At 41.1% G+C, this 18992-nt stretch overlaps 1 protein-coding gene across 8 annotated transcripts in view; it reads left to right on the top strand.

Annotated features, from left to right (window-relative positions):
- The window catches only part of FLRT1 (fibronectin leucine rich transmembrane protein 1), a 330213-nt gene that overhangs the window by 251469 nt on the left and 59752 nt on the right, over positions 1-18992 (top strand). Inside the window, exon 3 of one of the 8 annotated variants that reach the window (XR_008845340.1) lies at positions 5149-5383. The exons of the other annotated variants lie outside the window; for them this stretch is intronic. The gene's annotated coding sequence lies outside the window, so the exon portion shown is untranslated. Of the gene's footprint in view, positions 1-5148; positions 5384-18992 lie in introns of those variants that run through there. 8 annotated transcript variants of the gene reach the window in all.

The following is an 18992-nucleotide window of genomic DNA, read 5'->3' on the forward strand; positions in this document are numbered from 1 at the left end:
AAGGAGAGAAATCTTCCTAAAATATGTAACCCAATTTCTCTTGAGTAAAGAAATACCTCATATGTGTATGTAAACTGTTCTGTGGGTGCACTAGAGGGCTCAGAAGGGAAGGAGCGACAATGGGATTTTGGAAAGTGAGTGTTTTTGAAATGGTTTTTGAGCGCCGCATCGAAAGTGAAAGTAAATGCTTCCCGGATGCACAGTCAGGCTGATCGGGGTCATCGCGATAAAATCGCGATGCCCCGATCAGCTACCCGGAGAGAAGAAGGTCCCTACTTTCTTCCGTCGGCGTCCCGGCTCGGATTGATTGCTCCATGCCTGAGTTACAGGCTGGAGCAATCAACCCCGATTACACAGCTTGTTGCCATGCAACGGCAAGGCAACAATCTGTGTATGCAATCAGCCATTGCAAGCTCATAGGTCCCTATAGGAGCTATGAGCTCGCAAAAAAAAAAGGGTTAAAAAAAAAGTTAACCCTTTCAGGTATTCCCTTCTGAATTAAAAGTTTAAATCACCAGGCATTTCCTAGTAACAAAATAAAACAGTGTAAATAAAAATAATCATATGTGGTATCACCGCGTGTGGAAATGTCCGAATTATAAAAATATACCGCTTTTAAAACCGCACGTCAATGGGGTACGTGCAAAAAAATTCCAAAGCCCAAAATAGCGCATTTATGATCACTTTTTATACCACAAAAAAGTGAATAAAAAGTGATCAAAAAGTCTGATCAGAACAAAAATGGTACTGCTAAAAATTTCAGATTACGGTGCAAAAAATGAGCCCTCATAGGGCCCTGAACACAGAAAAATAAAAAAGTTATAGGGCTCAGAAAATAGATAATTTTTAACGTATAAATTTTCCTGCATGTATTTATGATTTTTTTCTGAAGTAATACAAAATCAAACCTATACAAGTAGGGTATCATTTTAACTGTATGGACCCACAGAATAAAGACAAGGTGTCATTTTTACCGAAAAATTTACTGTGTAGAAACGAAAGCCCTCAAAATGTACAAAATGGCATTTTTTCTTCAAGTTTGTCGCACAATTAATTTTTTTTCCGTTTCGTCATGAATTTTTCGGTAAAATGACTAATGCAAAAAATAAGCCATAATACAGATTTTTAGGTGCAAATTTGAAAGGGTTATGATTTTTTAAAGGCAAGGAGGAAAAAACGAAAATGCAAAAACGTGAAATCGCTCAGTCCTTAAGGGGTTAACTGGGAACTCAGGTTCCGGTTCCTATGGTTATGTGCCCCAGCCTGTGCATGTGTTTGTTGTTGCAATGTGTTAGCTACCTTATCAGTATGTCAGATGTTCAGTAGTTCCTCCAACTCCTCTTTGCTGGCGACCACACTTTTTTTTTTTATTGCACCGCCATATTGTGGGACATGGGCAGGCTTGTTCTTCCGAGGCTGTGGGATGGCATTCACAGTACATGAATATTCATGCTGGCCAATGTTGCTCCTCCTGCAAGGGTGGTTTTCTTTGTTTTTGGACCGCATTCCTCGTCGTTGGCGCTAAAATCACCACGGGACTGGCACGCAGGTGCATGTCTGTTGCTCGGTCCTGTCAGTTGCGTGCTAGTTTTGTTGGTTTGCCTGAATTGGTGTCGTCAGTGCTGGCACGTGGGGAAACACTTGTGCATGCGCTGTTTTTCCTGTACGCGCTGTATATGGCGTAGGCCTGGTGTTCGCCGACACGTTACACAGACTTGACCTAGCAAGTTAGTCTGCCAACAAGCAAGGGAAAGGCCAAGAAAACCCCAGAAAAGGGGCCTTCACAAACCTACACCACTAATCCGCAAAGCCAACTGGGAATTGTAGTTTACACCCACAAACCACAGAAAGTCAGAGCGGAAAGCGCAAACACTGCTACACACCATGGAGGAACAACGCCACCATGGGAACCGATCAAACCACAGCTAAATGACAAGGTAAACTACCCGTTAGAATAAAGAAATTACTTAAAAAGGCAAAACTAACAGAGTACCCATTTAACTTTCAGCATACAGCAGATACAAAGCAGGTCCTTGTTGGGCAGCCACTGCTGTTGTGTGTGGAGGAAGAAATATCCAATGTAGTCCTAGTCATCCAGTATGGTCATCCAGGCCTTGATCTCCAAAGTCACATAGGATGGTGATAGAGAGTAAGGTGCCACTGAGAATGACTTCCAGGGCAGACCTTTTAGCTCGGCTTCCACAGTTAATGTGGATAACAGCCTTGATAACTTATTCTCTTATCCAAGAATTTATACAAGATACAAAACAATTTCAGAAGGAACACAGAACTCTTTATTTATGATCAGCAGAGTTTCTGACTATAAAATTTAAATCGGGTATAGCTTCAAACACCCTTAAAGGAGAACTCTGGTGGAAAAAATAAGTTTTCATATCAACTGGTGCCAGAAAGTTAAACAGATGTGTAAATTACTTCTATTAAAAAATCTTAATCCTTCCAGTAGTTATCAGCTGCTGTATACCACAGATATACTACAGAGAAAATAGTGCTCTCTGCTGACACCTCTGTCCGTGTCAGGAACTGTCCAGAGCAGGAGAGGTTTTCTATGGGGATGTACTTCTAATCTGGACAGTTCCTGACACAGACAGAGGTGTCAGCAGAGAGCACTGTTGTCAGACTGGAAAGAACTTCACAATTTTCTCTTTAGTATACAGCAGCTGATAAGTACTTGAAAGCTTCAGATTTTGAAATAGAAGTAATTTACAAATCTGTTTAACTTTCTTGCACTAGTTGATTTAAAAACGTTTGTTTTTCACTTGTTTCCACTGGAGTTCCCCTTTAAGGCATTAGGTTCAGCCTTGAATATTATCATTCCAGATTTGACAACAAACAAAATATATCTTAGACTACTCAATGATGTGGTTGCAGCCAGACCTATAGTTCCAAAATATACATTTTGTACGGGATATAGACCACCTCTTAACATTTTCAGAAAACATTCCAGAATCAGAATTGTTCTTAAACTAGCATGTCTTTTGGCTTTAGCCTTAGAGGCAAGATTATTACCTTATCCCATGTAAATGAACCTTGGCTCTCTTTAACTCTTAAAGGGCTTTATTTAATCCTTAATGGAAATAACACAACAGCCAGCATGGATAATACCGCTATAGAGTTTGATCTAGCAGAGAACTCAGATCTGGTAAGGTAAGAACAATGCCGAGATATTTGGAGATGACGGCCCTTTTAATGGATAGAATTAGCAGACTTTTTTTATTACATCCAGAAAACTGGTTAAAAAGCAACATCTAACACTATTATATGTTGTTGTTTTTCTGTCATAACATGGGCAGGAGTAGATATTAATACATTTAAAGGAAAACTGTCACCCTGATCACCCACACTAAACCCAATACACAGGGTTATAGTGTGGGTGACCAGGAGTGCAAGCGCAGTTAGTTTACAGACTGCTCTCACTTCCTAGTGGCGTGAGAGCTCTTCTTGCCCCTGAGATCAGCGCTCACATGACAGGCGACTCACGTCACTAGGACATGAGAGCTGTTTGTAAACTAACTACGCTTGCGCTCCTGCATCAGAGAGCAATGCAGAATTTGAATATACTAATAGAGGCAGATTGTTTCAGGAGGCAGAAAGAAGCAGGGGGCAGACAGCCATCAGGGCCCCGCCTCCAGCGCACAGGTAACCGAATTGAGAATGGGACATTCTTCGGACAATATCACAGGAGCCACTGGATGGAATTTGGTAAGTGACCTCTCTTTGCACTCCTGGTCACCCTGTGTATTGGGTTTAGTGTGGGTAATCAAGGTGACAGTTTTCCTTTAAAGCACACTTCGTAAGAGGTGCTGCTACTTTTAAAGCAGTGCAAAATAAATTCTCCTAGGTTTTATCCATAAAACAGCTATATAGTCTTCTTAAAACATTTGGTCAGCATTATTTGTGACCGTTAAAATCTGAACATATGCAATTTATGAGAGCCACTACCAAGTGTGTGCTCAACTACCCTTCAGCTGTAGCTGGGTGGCTAGCTTTTTGTGAACGTGTATTTCCTTTTCTTTTTTTGACTACAAATCCCACAATTCCATTTTCCTCCCTCCCACACATCAGCCTCCCCACCCATTGGAACAAAAGACCTGTGGTTTTTAATCAGGGTGCCTACAACTGTTGCATTAGTTGCAGATTGATCCCTCTCCCACCAAGCGATCGCTCCACCCATTGAAGCAGACAGGCTCCCTGTCATCAGCTGACTAGTGAGTCAGGTCTTGGCAAGCTGGGAAAAATCAGAGACAACAGTCATTTTGTATGCTGTTAAAAATAATTATTGGGGTGAAAATCACATAAGAATTGTGAGAAAACCGTCACACACAGATACAGACACTATATTATGAACTACACTAACGTTACAGCCCCTGTAGCATAGTCAAATAATTAAAAAAAAAAATCCTGGAATACCCCTTTAAGGAAAAGGTTAGTCACCCAGCAACTGTATATAAATATAGAATATATATAAATATAGAAGTAGCCAGTCTTTTAGGGGTAATCCAGGAAAAGTACAACAGAACTAATTTCTTCTAAAAAACCCACCACACCTGTACTCAGATTGTGTGTGGTTTTACAACTTGTCTCTATTCACTTCAATTGAGCTGAGCTGCAATGCCATAAGCAACCCGAGGAAAGGCATGGTACTGATTTTGAACAAATCAGCTCTGTTTTTCTAATACTGTACAATCACATTAAGAAGATGCAAGAGCTCCAGAGAATATCGCTAGGATTCCACTTGTGTTTTTCTTCTGGCAGTTTTTGGATATCTGCCACTGCAGTTTTTGAGCCAAAGTCAGAAGTGGATCCATATGGGAGGAGAAGTATAAGTCCTTCCTTTATATGTCCTATTCCTCTTGAATATATTTCTGGCTTTGGCTCAAAAACTGCAGTGGCAGATCTCCAAAAACTGCCAGAAAAAAAAACAAGTGGAATCCTAGCCTCAAGACAAAAATTGTAGCAGATACATCAGTAAATGTTGTTTATAAATCTATGGTATTATTCACCTCTCTCCTCTGACACCTTTGTTAACATTACCACCAATTCAACATATTCCACACATTTAAGACAAAAGCATTCTTAAGTTTCTCATGATCCCTTTTGTATGTTTTTTAAAATTTTTTTATTTTTTAGCACATTTTCTGCATGTGACCATCTTAGGATAGCAATAAGAAGATAGACTTGTGGATTTCCGCCAATAACCATCTTGATGATGGTGGTGCATATATAACTTATTCTACAACAGCCAAGAAATAAACAAGAAAGCATCTGCACAGATCACCTCTGCTAAACTTAAGTGTATTATCTGTGATGTTATGTTATGTTATAACTTTATTGTGTTGTTTTGCAAGCAAGGGAAGAGATCAAGTTGTAGAAACATCTATTTAATTTCTTAAGAAAAAATAAATAAATGAAAAATCTGCAAAGTTCTCTATAGAGAAAAATAATGATGTCTTCTTTTATAACAGATGACATGTTACTCTTCTCCATGTGTGATCTTCGTAAAGTAAGACTTGCACATAGTGAGAAAATGTGTGGGCGGTGTATTATGGAAGACCTTTAAGAAAGAAAAATAATTATTATAGCAGCATTATTCCTATAAACACCCGGCTGTACATGAATAAATTAAGAAACTGCAAGAATCACAATCCTGGATGTGGCTTACACGTCCAACTGGAACCACAGGGCTGAGGGACATGAAATAGTTTTTAAAACATACGGATTGGAGAATTTGTAGTGTGTTGTATCTATGCATGACTGCACTATACAGTTTGTACACAGAAAGCCCTCCAGTTTTAGGCACACCTTGCCATTTGCAGTTTAATAGACGAGTGGAACCCCAAAAAGGCACAGGTGGGAACAGTGAAATGTGACTCTAAAACCCTACTGCCATCAATGCTGAGTAAAGTGCCTTTCAGTCAGCTTTGTTTTATGTTTTTGTCCTATATTACTTGTTAGTTTTTCATGAGAGGGACCAGCAGTGTAGTTTATTGCACTTGACATTTACAGCATATATAGGTTGAACAATTTTTATGACGTTAGCTGAAGTATGCATTTCCAAACGAAGTGTAAATAGAGGATGTGTATCCCATTTGACATGCAGAAAAAATAACTTGTGCACCTTCCTACAAATCAGATGTGGGACGTAGAGATGAGCAAAGTTACAGTAATTCGATTTGTCACAAACTTCTCGGCTCAGCGGTTGATAACTTTAGCCTGCATAAATTAGTTCAGCTTTCAGGTGCTCCGGTGGGCTGGAAAAGGTGGATACAGCTCAAGGAGACTCTCATGTAGTGTGGTTTTCCACTTTGATTTTGAGTGTGACTCCATATCCAGACCTCTATGGGTTGATAAATTTGATTCCCATTGATAATTTTTGTGTGATTTTGTTGTCAGCACATTCAGCTATGTAATGATGAAAGTATTTCATACGATTAGTTCATTCATTCAGATCTAGGATGTGTTATCTTAGTGTTCCCTTTATTTTTTTGAGCAGTGTATATCATGGTGTGCTCCCAACAGGTTTGTTGAGTGTAATGGACATAACAGATTGCTAGATGACTACATTCATTTAATATGCTTTTTGTTGTGTAGGACTCAAAAGCTCATCAAACCACATTTTTGAGTCTCACTAAAAACAAACAGTCACTTCAGTCATTTCGTTCAGGCCACTGAAGTAAATGTGTTTGCTCTCTGTTCACATATATGTCGGCAGTAGATTTTGGCAGGCTGGAGACGTATAAGCACAATTGTAACATAGTTCATATGGTTGAAAAAAGACCAGAGTCCATAAAGTTCAACCTATATCCCTAATAAGTCCCTACTGAGTTGATCCAGAGGAAGGCAAAAAACCCTCATACTAGCGGTAAAAATTCCTTCCCGACTCCAAATATGGAAGTCAGAATAAATCCCTGGATCAACGTTCTGTCCCTATAAATCTAATATATATAACCAGCGATGTTCTTACTCAAAAATGCATCCAGACCCCTTTTAAATTCTTTTACAGAGTTCACCATGACCACCTCCTCCGGGAGAGAATTCCACAGTAAAGTGCTGGTGTAGAAACCTTCTTTCTTCTACACGTAGAGGATGCCCCCTTGTTATAGATACAGTCCTGGGTATAAATAGATCATGGGAAAGATCTCTGTACTGTCCCCTGATATATTTATACATAGTTATTAGGTCTCCCCTAAGCCTTCTTTTTTCTGAACTAAATAACCCTAATTCTGATAATCTTTCTGTGTACTGTAGTCCTCCCATTCCCCGTATAACCCTGGTTGCCCGTCTTTGAACCCTTTCCTGCTCCACCATATCTTTCTTGTGCACTGGTGCCCAGTACTGTACACAGTATTCTATGTGTGGTCTGACTAGTGATTTGTACAGCGGTAGAATTATTTCCTTGTTGTGGGCATCTATGCCCCTATTGATGCACCTCATGATTTTATTTGCTTTGGCAGCAGCTGCCCGACACTGGTCACTACAGCTAAATTTACTATTAAATAAACTCCCAAGTCCTTTTCCACGTCAGTCATCCCAAAATGTGCTCCCATTTAATACATAATCCCAGGCTGGATTTTTCCTCCCCATGTGCAGCACCTTACATTTATCAGTGTTGAACCTCATCTGCCACTTCTCAGCCCAAGCCTCCAACCTATCCAGATCCATTTGTAACAGTGCACTGTCCGCCGCTTTACAGAGTTTAGTATCATCTGCAAAGATTGCTACTTTACTATTCAACCCCTCTACAAGGTCATTAATAAATATATTAAATAGAACAGGACCCAAGACTGACCCTTGTGATACCCCACTAGTAACAGTCACCCAATCAGAATAAGTACCATTAATAACCACCCTCTGTTTCCTATCACTGAGCCAGTTACTTACCCTGGGCCAGATTGTGATGTAAATACGCCCTTAGGGAAAGGTAAATTAATGTAGTCACTAGTAAGCTATGATTGGTTCATTAAACCAAACGGGGCCCACTGTTAGGTCACCACAGTATATAGGCATATTTCTTTGCTAACATACCTAGGTATACTGGAAATGTATCAAAATGTGAATTGAAGGGGCGTTAAATGGGTACTCAGATGGCAAATATTTCTGCCTCCAGAAAGTTATACAGATTTATAAATTACCTCTATTTAAAAATCTTAACTCTTCCAGTACTGCTGTATGCTCCAAGGAAAGTTGAGTTGTTCTTTTCTGTCTAACCACAGTGCTCTCTGCTGACACCTCTGTCCATGTCAGTAACAGTCCAGAGTAGGAGCAAATCCTCATAGCAAACCTCTCCTGCTCCGGACAGTTCCTGACACAGACAGAGGTTTTTTAGCAGAGAGCACTGTGGTCAGACTGAAAAGAACACTCAGCTTCCTCTGTAGCATGCAGCAGCTGATATGTACTGGTAGGATTAAGATTTTTTTTACAGAAGTAATTAACAAATCGGTGAAAAATGCAAAACGCAAATCAGTCTGAATACGCATCAAGTCTGTGGCACATAGTAGAGGCAGAAGCACAGAAAACAATGGGCCATTTCCCACATAGATATGACCATAAGGAAAGGGGGTGATGGTCCAGCTCCCAGCAAAAAGTGAATTAAAAGCGTCAAGCGTCCATATTAAATACGAAGAGGTAGAAACATGTCACTATAAAAAGTGGAAAAATGCTGACGTGTTTCAGGCTGAGATATTAGCCCTTAATCATGGCAATGATACATTCATTGTACATTCATGTATCATTGCCATGATTAAGGGCTAATAATCTCAGCCCAAAACTTGTTGGCATTTGTTTACTTTTTATAGTGACATGTTGCTACCTCTTCATTTTTAAAATGGACATTTATTAAAGTTTGAAGCTTTTAACCACTTAGGAACCCAGGGCGTACAGGGGACCAGATGGGGGTGACTGCTGAGACCCCTCATGTCGGCCAATTCAGACTGGCGATTTGCGACTATTCCGGGTGCCACCTCACGATCACGTGATTGATCGGTCGGAAGGACTGACCAATGTCCTGCTGGGTAGTGATTGGGGCGGAAATCGGGGCTGGCGGGGTCTCTTACCTCTCCCTGGTCCAGGGGGGGGGGGGGTCCCCTCAGGAGCAGCAGCGGTGGTCCTGGGGGCAGGAGAGAGGAACGGTGGCAGCGGCAGTCCCTGCAGCAGGATACAGCAGGAGGTGAGGCCTGTTCACCTCCTGCTGTTGCTCAGCAACAACTCTCAGCATTCACAGCCAAAGGGCATGCTGGGAGTTGTAGTTTTGCAACAGCTGGAGTACCATCTACAACTCCCAGCATGCACTTTGAGAGTTTGTGCATGCTGGGGGTTGTAGTTATACAACAGCTTGAGGCACATTTGCCGCCCCCCACCCACCCATGTGAATGTACAGCGGTTCTGACATAAACATGAAAAAAAAAAAAAAACACCCACATGTGACCCCATTTTGGAAACTACACCCCTCACGGAATGTAACAAGGGGTATAGTGAGCCTTAACACCCCACAGGTGTTTGACAAATCTTCGTTAAAGTTGTACGTGAAAATGATAATTTTTTAATTTTTTTACTAAAATGCTGGTGTTATCTTAAATTTTTCATTTTCACAATATAGGAAAAATGCTTCCCAAAATTTGTAACCCTATTTCTTCTGAGTATATAAATACTCCATATGTGGACGTAAAGTGCTCTGCTGGTGCACTACAATGCCCTGAAGAGAAGGAGCGCCATTGGGCTTTTGGAGAGAGAATGTGTCTGGAATTGAAGGCCATGAACATGGTGCCAGAACAATGGAACCCCCCCCCCCCCCCCCCCACATGTGACCCCATTTTGGAAATTACACCCCTCACAGAATGTAATAAGGGTTGCAGTGAGCATTTACACCCAACAGGTGTCTGACAGATTTTTTGAACAGTGGTCCATGAAAATGAAAAATTACATTTTTCATTTGCACAGCCCACTGTTCCAAAGATCTGTCAAACACCAGTGGGGTGTAAATGCTCACTGCACCCCTTGTTACGTTCCTTGAGGGGTGTACTTTCTAAAATAGTATGCCATGTTTTTTTTTTTTTTTTGCTGTTCTGGCAACATAGGGGCTTCTTAAATGTGACGTGCCCCCCCCAAAAACCCTTTCAGCAAAATTTGCTTTCCAAAAGCCAAATGTGACTCCTTCCCTTCAGAGCATTGTGGTACGCCTGCAGTGCACTTGATGTCCACACATGGGGTATTTCCATGCTCAGAAGTGATGGGGTTACAAATTTTGTGGGGCATTTTATCCTATTACCCCTTGTAAAAATAAAAAATTTGGAGGAAAACCAGCATTTTAGTGAAAAAAATATATAAAAATCATTTACACATCCAACTTTAACGAAAAGTCGTCAAACACCTGTGGGTTGTTAAGGCTCACTATACCCCTTGTTTTGTTCCTTCAGGGGTTCAGTTTCCAAAATAAATATGTCATGTGTTTTTTTTTTGTATTTTTTATTTTTTTATTTTTTTTTTTGCTGTTCTGGCACCATAGGGGCTTCCTAAATGCGACATGCCCCCCAAAAACCATTTCAGCAAAATTTGCTTTCCAAAAGCCAAATGTGACTCCTCCTCTTCTGAGCATTGTAGTGCGCCAGCAGAGCACTTGGCGTCTACACATGGGGTATTTCCATATGATGGGGTTACACATTTTGGGGAGCATTTTCTCTTATTACCTCTTGTGAAAAATTTTAATTTGGGGGAAAAAAAGCATTTTAGTGAAAAAATGATCATTTACACATCAGACTTTAACAAATAGTCGTCAAACACCTGTGGGGTGTTGAGGCTCACTGTACGCCATGTTACATTCCTTGAAGGGGTGTAGTTTCCAAAATAGTATTCCATGTGTTTTTTTTTTATTTTATTTTTTTGCTGTTCTGGCACCATAGGGGCTTCTTAAATGTGACATGCCCCCCAAAAACCATTTCAGAAAAACTCACTCTCCAAAATCCCACTGTTGCTCCTTCCCTTCTGAGCCCTCTAGTGCACCCACAGAGCACTTGACATCCATATATGAGGTATTTCCTTATTCGAGAGAAATTGGCTTACAAATTTTAGAAAGATTTATCTCCTGTTACCCCTTGTAAAAATTCAAAAACTGGGTCTACAAGAACATGCGAGTGTAAAAAATGAAGATTTAGAATTCTCTTCTTCAATTTGCTGCTATTCCTGTGAAACACCTAAAGGATTAAACTTTTTGAATGTCATTTTGAATACTTTGAGGGGTGCAGTTTTTATAATTGGGTCATTTATGGGGTATTTCTAATATGAAGGCCCTTCAAATCCACTTCAAAACTGAACTGGTCCCTGAAAAAATTTGATTTTGAAAAATTGAGAATTTGCTGCTTAAAGGGGTTCTCCGGTGCTTAAAGATCTTATCCCCTATCCAAGTCTACAATGCAAGCCTACAGGGCGGGCAGCGTGTGACGTCATGCCTGCGTCGGCGTGTGACGTCACGCTCCGCCCCTCAATGCAAGCCTACGGGAGGGGGTGTGATAGCTATCACACCCCCTCCCGTAGGCTTGCATTGAGGGGCGGAGCGTGACGTCACACGCCGCCCGCCCTGTAGTCGCCGGTAATCAGTCCCGGAGCGAACACGCTTCGGGGACTGATTACAAACGGGGTGCCGCATGCATGATCCCGGGGGTCCACAGCGGCAGGACTCCCGCGATCAGGCATCTTATCCCCTATCCTTTGGACAGGGGATAAGATGTTTAAGAACCGGAGAACCCCTTTAACTCTGAGGCCCTCTGATGTCTTGCAAAAGTAAAAACATGTCAACTTTATGATGCAAACATAAAGTAGGCATATTGTATATGTGAATCAAAATATAATTTATTTGGGATGTCTATTTTCCGTATGAGCAGAGAGCTTCAAAGTAAAAATAAATAAATTGCTACATTTTCAATTTTTTCATCAAATTTTGGAATGTTTCACAAAGAAATGATGCTAGTATCGACAAAATGTTACCACTGCCATAAAGAAGAATATGTCACGAAAAAAAAGAATCTCGGAATTAGACTGAAACGTAAAAGCATCCCAGAGTTATTAATGCTTAAAGTGACAGTGGTCAGATGTGTAAAAAATGGCGGGGTCCTTAAAGGGGTTATCCAAGAAAAAACTTTTTTTTATATATCAACTGGCTCCAGAAAGTTAAACAGCTTTGTAAATTACTTCTATTAAAAAATCTTAATCCTTTCAGTACTTATGAGCTGCTGAAGTTGAGTTGTTCTTCTCTGTCTAAGTGCTCTCTGATGACACGTGTCTCGGGAACTGCCCCGTTTAGAAGCAAATCCCCATAGTAAACCTCATCTACTCTGTGCAGTTCCCGAGACAAGCAGAGATGTCAGCAGAGAGCACTGTTGCCAGACAGAAAACAACAACTCAACTTCAGCAGCTGATAATTATTGAAAGGATTAAGATTTTTTAATAGAAGTAATTTACAAATCTGTTAAACTTTCTGGAGCCAGTTGATATAAAAAAAAAGTTTTTTCCTTGAATACCCGTTTAAGGTGAAAATGGGCTGGATCCTTAAGGGGTTAATTCACTCTTTTCTGGGAGCTGGATCTTCACCCCCTTTCCTTTTGGTCAATTAACAAATCTGTTTCACTTGTTGGCTACAGTTGATTTGAATAACCCCTTTAAGCTAAACTTCCAACTCCAGCTCAGACACCGAACTGCTTTAAAAGTGGCTCATGTATATGAATTAGTAATAACAAATTTAATGCTGTAATATAGGAACATCAGGCTTTTCATCAGCTTTGAAAGAAGATATTTAACAAGATATGCATTAAAGAATTATACAATATTAATAATATATCAGATTAAATATTTTTATTTTAATCCACCCGATACTGTCTCCCTGATTGCACAGCCCTGGCCGCTGCTGCATTCCAGGCGTGTCTATCCCTTCTGCATTTTGGCCTATAGCATATGATAAGTTATCCTAAGTGTTAGGCTTCTTTCCCACTACAAAATCCTCCGTTTTTAAACATCCGTAGGAAGATCCGTGTGAAAATCAGCTGCAAACGGCAGTAACAAAATCCTATACGCCCGTTAGAAAATCCCATTATAGTCTATGGGATTTTCTAATATCCGTATTAATCCGTTATAGTCCATTATTGATAACGGACGTTAGTTTGTTACAGAAGATAGTTACGGAAGAAATAGTTCAGGAACTATTTCTTCCGTAACTATCTTCCGTAACAAACTAACGTCCGTTATCAATAACTACTGAAAATTTTTTTAAATTTAAAAAAAAAAAAAAAACATGTTTTAAAAAGAAACAAAAATAATTATTTCCTCCTAGCCAGAGATGGACAAGATTCTGTGCTGCTGCTCCAGGTGCATAATTCCTCCTTTCTCGTGATCGGTGGGAGTTTCAGAGGTCAGCCTCCCTCCGATTAACTTTGATCATGGGGTAACTGCTCAAAAGTCTGGGACATTAAATGACTTGACATTAGGATCTAAAGCACAAAACCATTGAACATACACCATGGGAGAAAATAATGGTTGAGGGAGTTGGGCATTTTGCAGCTTTTCTGGGTCATCCAATAAGCTTGGTTCACTCTTGCTAGAACTGCATACATGGCATATAAGAGGACATCAGGGGGGGGGATGTAAATGATCCATCATGTAATCCAAAAAGTATACATAAATTGTAATGGCCACACTTATGTTCACAGTAGAGATGAGCGAACTTACAGTAAATTCGATTCGTCACGAACTTCTCGGCTCGGCAGTTGATGACTTTTCCTGCATAAATTAGTTCAGCTTTCCGGTGCTCCGGTGGGCTGGAAAAGGTGGATACAGTCCTAGGAGACTCTTTCCTAGGAATGTATCCACCTTTTCCAGCCCACCGGAGCACCTGAAGGCTGAACTAATTTACGCAGGAAAAGTCATCAACTGCCGAGCCGAGAAGTTCGTGACGAATCGAATTTACTGTAAGTTCGCTCATCTCTAGTTCACAGGGAAGACTTTAGTGTTTGTCTAACAAAATTTGTATCAAATATGCAGCTACACAAGATGATGCTATTACTAGGACTGTTTCCAGAATAGTCACACAGCTGCCTGAGCAGTAATTCTGTTTGTGCCCTCCAGCAAGCAATGTTAAAATATTTAATATAGCGATATATAGATCAGTATTGTTAGCAAGCAAGAAAGCTGCAGTCATGATCTGAAAGTAGTTTATACTACAGAGGTGAAACTAAAAGATTACATCTGCTAGACCTGTGTAAATATTAGGCATTTACCCTATTCATTCTGAACTGCCCTTGTTTTGCTAGGTAAATCCCTTAAACTGTAAGGGATTATAGAAATTATTTATATATATATATATATATATATATATATTTATCTGTATATGTCCTGCAATTTGGAGCCACTCCGAATAGGAACAGCACATGCACCAAGCTGTATCTGTTGTACCTGGCATACCATCCATAGGCCATGGCACTGGACCAATGCACAGACTATCATTGATGCCCTCTGGAATGGTTGCACCAGATTAAAGTACACTGCATGCGACTATGCTGGAATGCCTGATATGTTTATCTGGCCTAATTCTCTCAGTTATGCTTTGGGGGTAAAAAAAAATGTCCAGTTCAGACTGTGACAGTTGTATTCATTGTTGCAGAAATACTGAATCCTATAAAATATATTATTAAATATTAAACACATATTTTCTCAAAAGTGATCTCAAGAACAGCAGTGCAGGTGGGGCTTTACAGATTGTTCTATAGGCTTAGTTCACATCTGTGTCAGAATCTCCTTTGCTATTTTTCCTGTAAAAACAATGGACACCATGGGGGAACAAGATGGACCTCATTATAACTCAGTGGAGTCCACCAGGCACCAGTGGTGTGCATCATGCAATGCGTCGCTTTGATCGCAGAGTTTTTATGTGACGCAGGCATCCACTGAGAATCAAACGGGCTCTTTTGTTTTAGATTTCAATATTTCCATTTGCTTCTATATCTCTGTAAAGTGAATTTTTATCCTTGAACACATATGTCCAAACTTCTGTCCTAATATTTCTTTATAGGTGAAGATAAAGGATTTAATAATAAAATTCAGACTGCCAAGAATAGCCACATGCATCAAAACCTATTGCATACTGTTTGCTTATTTAGTTCAATAACTAATATTTGTTAATCCATAAAGTGCCAGAAGTTTATGATATAACTCTATGTCTAAGTAGGAGATTTAATATGATGATAAGGGAGTCAATGAGAAAGAGAATGGAGGCATTCTGTATTAGGGGAGGATGTTGGTTTCGGGGGGGGGGTCATAAGGTGATAGGGAAGGGATAGGCAACCTTTTGGTAGTGCTAGTCACTTGGTGCGCCAGAAATATGGGTGTGGCTTACTGTGGGAATGTGGCTTGTCATATTGTCCCTGCTGTAAGGAACTTACAGTGAGGACAATACAAAGAGAGGGGATTTCCCACAACAGCCAAAAGTATTTGTTTAGCATGGATAAGCATTTTAATTCAGACCGCAGAATCAGACCCCAGTATCACTGCCCTACATAATACAGACCCCAGAGTCAGACCCCACCATAATTCAGACCCCAGTATCACCGCCCCACCATAATACAGACCCCAGAATCAGACCCCAGTATCACCGCCCTGCATAATACATACCCTAGTATCATCGCCCTGCATAATACAAACCCCAGAATCACCACCCTGCATAATACAGACCTCATCATAATACAGACCCCAGAATCAAACCTCACCATAATACAGACCCCAGAATCGCCACCCACCTTAATACAGACCCCAGAATCACCACCCACCTTAATACAGACCCCAGAATCAGACCCCACAATAATACAGACCCCAGAATCAGCCGCCACCATAATACAGATCTCAGATTCAGACTCCACTACAATACAGACCCCCACCATAATACAGACCCCAGAATCAGTCCCCACCATAATTCAGACCCCAGAATCAGTCCCCACCATAATACAGACCTCAGATTCAGACTCCACCCTAATACAGACCCCAGAATAACCACCCACCATAATACAGACCCCAGAATCACCACCCACCATAATACAGACCTCAGAATCACCACCCACCATAACAGACCCCAGAATCACCACCCACCAGAATACAGACCCCAGAATCACCACCCACCATAATAGACCCCACCATAATATAGACCCCAGAATCATCACCCACCATAATACAGACCCCAGAATCATCACCCACCATAACATAGACCCCAGAATCATCACCCACCATAACATAGACCTCAGAATCAGACTCCACCAATATACAGACCCCAGAATCAGACCCCAGTATCACTGCCCCGCATAATACAGAACTCAGAATCAGACCCCAGTATCACCGCCCTGCATAATATAAACTCCAGAATCAGACCCCAGTATCACCGCCCCACATAATATAAATCCCAGAATCACTGCCATGCATAATCTGTAGATGACTGTTATTGGGATCTGTAGATGATACACTGTTATAGGGGGATCTGTGGATGACACATTTATGGGGGATCTGTGAATGGCACACCTATGGGGGATCTATGAATGACACACTTATGGGGAAGCTGTGAATGGCACACTTATGGGGGAGCTTTAAATTAACACTTATGTGGAGCTGTGAATGACACTTATGGGGGAGCTGTGAATGACACACTTATGGGGGAGCTGTGAATGAAAACTGTTATGGGGAGCTGTGAATGACACACTTATGGGAGAGCTGTGAATTACACACTTATGGGGAATCTGTGAATGACACACTTATGGGGGAGCTGTGAATGAACACTGTTATGGGGAGATGTGAATGAACACTAATGGGGATCTGTGAATGACAAACTTATGGGGAGCTGTGAATGACACACTTATGGGGGAGCTGTGAATGACACACTTATGGGGGAGCTGTGAATGAACAGAGTTATGGGGATCTATAGACTGACAGAGACCAGAGCCTGTCTCTGGGGCAGGAAAGCTGCTGTCAGAGCCAGGAGCTGAGCTAAGTGTATTCCACAGAAACATACTTACTGGTCTGTAGCAGTGACCCCTGACCTCCTTCAGACACCTCATTGCGGCCGGTACAGAGCTCAGAGTGATCCCCTTCCCCCCTCCATGCTGCCGTCACTGGCCGGATATTTTAGCAGCCACTTAAAGTGACAGTGTCCCGGGACTACCTGCAGGTCGTCACTCACTCGCGTGCCACTCAAATGCACCCTGCGTGCCATGAGTGGCACGTGTGCCAGGGGTTGCTGACCCCTGTGATAGGGTGTATTGTCTAGTCTGGGGGTTGTGCTGGGAAAGGGGAGGGAAAGCTCTGGAGTCTGCTATGAGGTGGGCCTCCCAAGTCTCTGGAGCATATTCGTTCTTTGTCTTATATGTGGCCATTTTCCAGTATAGGAGTAGGAGAATTAGCACTTGTTTATATAATCACTCCTTTGTACTTAATTAGTCCATATTGATGCCACGGCCCAGACATTTACTAGCCTCTGAATTATGGCATCAAGAAAATCGTACGAGGCAACACGTACAAACACTAATAAACATTACATTTATATTTTACACTGTCCCTATGCTGTCCAAACCTGATTGTTAGTAAAAAAAAAAAAAAAATGTATATGTATATATATATATATATATATATATATATATATATATATATATACACACACACACACACATACAGTGATGGCCGTTGTCCGTAAATGTTGGCACTAGAGATGAGCGAACTTACAGTAAATTCGATTCGTCACAAACTTCTCTGCTCGGCAGTTGATGACTTATCCTGCATAAATGAGTTCAGCTTTCAGGTGCTCCCGTGGGCTGGAAAAGTTGGATACAGTCCTAGGAGACTCTTTCCTAGGACTGTATCCACCTTTTCCAGCCCACCGGAGCACCTGAAAGCTGAACTAATTTATGCAGGATAAGTCATCAACTGCCGAGCCGAGAAGTTTGTGACGAATCAAATTTACTGTAAGTTCGCTCATCTCTAGTTGGGACCCCTGAAATTTTTCAAGAAAATTAAGTATTTCTCCCAGAAAAGAATTGCAGTAGCACATGTTTTGCTATACACATGTTTTTTCCTTTGTGTGTGTTTGAACTAAACCAAGAAAGGGAGGAAAAAAAGCAAATTGGACATAATGTCACACCAAACTCCAAATATGGGCTGGACAAAATTATTGGCACCCTTTCACAATTGTGGAAAAATAAGATTGTTTCAAGCATGTGATGCGCCTTTAAACTCACCTGGGGCAAATAACAGGTGTGGGCAGTATAAAAATCACACCTGAAAGTAGATAAAAAGGAGAGAAATTCACTTAGTCTTTGCATTGTGTGTCTGTGTGTGCCACACTAAGCATGGACAACAGAAAGAGGAGAAGAGAACTGTCTGAGGACTTGAGAACCAAAATTGTGGAAAAATATCAAAAATCTCAAGGTTACAAGTCCATCTCCAGAGATCCAGATTTGCCTTTGCCCACAGTGCGCAACATTATCAAGAAGTTTGCAACCCATGGCACTGTAGCTAATCTCCCTGGGCATGGACGGAAGAGAAAAATTGATGAAAGGTGTTAACGCAGGATAGTCTGGATGGTGGATAAGCAGCCCCAAACAAGTTCCAAAGATATTCAAGCTGTCCTGCAGGCTCAGGGAGCATCAGTGTCAACGCGAACTATCGTCAACATTTAAATGAAATGAAACACTATGGCAGGAGACCCAGGAGGAACCCACTGCTGACACAAAGACATAAAAAAGCAAGACTACATTTTGCCAAAATGAACTTAAGTAAGCCAAAATCCTTCTGGGAAAACTTCTTGTGGACAGATGAGCCCAAGATAGAGCTTTTTAGTAAAGCACATAATTTTATTGTTTACCAAAAATGGATTGAGGCCTACAAAGAAAAGAACACAGTACCTACCGTGAAATATGGTGGAGGTTCAATTATGTTTTGGGGTTGTTTCGCTGCCTCTGGCA

This window comes from Hyla sarda, chromosome 6, assembly GCF_029499605.1.
Source record: "Hyla sarda isolate aHylSar1 chromosome 6, aHylSar1.hap1, whole genome shotgun sequence".
In the NCBI taxonomy this organism is placed as follows: Eukaryota; Metazoa; Chordata; class Amphibia; order Anura; family Hylidae; genus Hyla; species Hyla sarda.